This window comes from Azolla caroliniana, unplaced genomic scaffold (assembly GCF_043228905.1).
Source record: "Azolla caroliniana isolate FFs.n. ecotype wild unplaced genomic scaffold, voAzoCaro1.0.p SCAF_16, whole genome shotgun sequence".
In the NCBI taxonomy this organism is placed as follows: Eukaryota; Viridiplantae; Streptophyta; class Polypodiopsida; order Salviniales; family Salviniaceae; genus Azolla; species Azolla caroliniana.
This window is the reverse complement of record NW_028230451.1, coordinates 17,507,108-17,509,534: the sequence shown is the minus strand read 5'-3', so window position 1 is coordinate 17,509,534 and position 2,427 is coordinate 17,507,108. Positions and strand designations below refer to the sequence as shown.

Here is a 2,427-nt window from a genome sequence, read left to right as displayed (position 1 = left end):
TGATTTTCCTAATCAAGTTCGTACCGACATAGTAAAAATAATGGAAACAATGCAAGAACCCCCATTCATACAAGAAGTAACATCACTAGTAGGTCCCGATTCATTCCAAGATAGAATGGCACATTGGCAACAAGAGTTTGCCACAGAAATCCTTAGATCTTGTGATGAAGTAGCAGTTACATATTCTATTACCGCGGCTATTAGAAAGAAGGCCACTATAGGTAGAGACAAAGCAGAGAGTAGCATGCACAACAATGTTAGAGAAATCGACATACAGATGAGTGATAATGAAGATTATAATGTTAATAACAGTCCCTTTACAATTCCGCATTACATTGGGAGTGAAAAACCAAAGAAATCCTCTACAAATTTTCCCATTCAAAAACCTAACCCTAAAGCTAACGCTAACTCTAACACTAACCCCAACCCCAAACTAAAATCCTCTACAAAGAACCTAAAACCTAATCCTTTTCAAAAATCTAACCCTATTGCTAACCCTATTGCTAACCCTAACCCTAACCCTAACCCTAACCCTAATTTTCCAGCAAAAAGAAATCCTCGATCATTGAACCACCGGAACCTCCTCCCGCAATACATCTGCAATATAACAAATAATCAAGTAAGTAAAAGTCCTCATCAAAACCATTATGGCCCACGAGTCTTACTTTATAACCCTAATCGCCCTTTCTTTAATCCTATCTACAACCCAACTAACCATATAGGGCACACGGTTCCCTCATGCACGGCGGAAGCGGCATACCCACCGAGGACATCTGTCCAACATCCTCACATCGAACGAAATTCAAACCAATATATTTCAGCCTCACACGAGCCACACTCGCGGCCTATACATCACCACCATACATCACCGGAATTTGAATTGGAAGGATACAATAGAGAGCGAAGATCTTACTTCGATAGCGGCTACACATGCGGCGATGGTGGACGATTGTCACACCATAACGGCGGCTACATGAGCTGTGGCGGTGATTATCCTACGGGTCGATACGGGAGGTCCATCCAATGCGAAGGCCGTACATCTTTTGGAAGCGGCACACGTGCCAACATAAGACAAGAAGTGTATCCCCATGGCGGCTGTGCAGGAGATCATGCAAGCCATGGCACGAACGACCTTAATGGCCAAGGGATATGCGCAGACCCATGGAATTGACTACGACGAGACCTTCGCTCTTGTAGGGAAGATGACGACGGTTCATGTGGTACTGGCGGTTGTTGCGGCAAGGGGGTGGCATCTTCATCAAATGGATGTGTAGAATGCCTTCCTTCAAGGAGATCTTGAAGAAGAAGTCTTTAGGACTCAGCCCCCCCGATTTGAGTTGGAGGTGAACAAGTCAGTGGTATGCCAACTGAGGAAGTCGTTGTACGGCTTGAAGCAAGCCCCCGTGCTTGGAATGCTAAGATCACGCACCGGTTGCAAAAGATGGGGTTTGGTGCCTCTAAGTCTGACTCTTCCCTGTTCATCCGTCAAGGCCCAAATGGTCCGGTATGTATCTTACTCTATGTTGATGATTTAGTCATATCACCGGCCCAAGTCTTCCGGAAATCAACCGCGTCAAGTCCCAGTTGTCGGACGCATTCGATATGAAGGACTTGGGGACCTTCAGTATTTTTCGGGGATCGAGGTCATCCGCACCCCCGAAGGCATATTGCTTTCTCAATGCCATTATGTGTTCAATATATTGTACAAGTTCGGCATGACGGAATGCCGACTTGTCTCCACAACCCTGGACCGGAATCAGAAGATCCGTCCCAACTCCGGACCAGCCTGCGATGAGAAAAGGTTCCGACAAATAGTCAGAAGCCTAATCTAATTGACCATCACCCGACCCGACATTAGCTATCCGGTCGGAGTGGTAAGCCAATTCATGAAGAAGCCAACCGTGGCGCACCTTTAGTGCGTGCAACAAATACTGAGGTATGTAAGCGGCACTAAGTACCAGGGGCTCTTATACCGGCAAGGTATAACTGAAGAGCTTGTCGGCTACACGGATGCCGACTAGGCTGGCGATGCAACGGATCGTCGCTCAACTTCCGGCTTTATGTTTTCTCTTGGGAGCGCGGCTGTTGCGTGGAGCAGCAAAAAGCAGCCAACAGTGGCTCTATCCAGCATTGAGGTGGAATACCGGGGTGCGACCGTTGCCACCTGCGAAGCCATTTGGCTTCGGCGACTACTGCAAGACCTGCGGATTGAGGTACTGACCCCGATCCTTATCTACTGCGATAACCTCAGTAGCATGCAGCTCGCCCACAACCTTGTGTTCGATGCTCACACAAAGCACACAGAAGTGCATTATCACTTCGTGGGTGAGCGGGTCCTGAGCGGTGAAGCTGAACTACGGTATATTCACACGGATCGGCAAGTTTCCGACATCTTCACCAAACCGCTCGGGTCGAACAAGTTGCAGC

At 47.7% G+C, this 2,427-nt stretch overlaps 1 long non-coding RNA gene across 1 annotated transcript; it reads right to left on the bottom strand.

The window, feature by feature from the left end:
• Positions 1-278: 278 nt before the first annotated feature.
• Positions 279-1,129, bottom strand: LOC147854104 (uncharacterized). The gene is made up of 2 exons (XR_015531192.1): positions 914-1,129; positions 279-597 (listed from the first exon to the last, which is right to left on the bottom strand). It is a non-coding gene; the product is annotated as an uncharacterized LOC147854104 (long non-coding RNA).
• Positions 1,130-2,427: the final 1,298 nt, after the last annotated feature.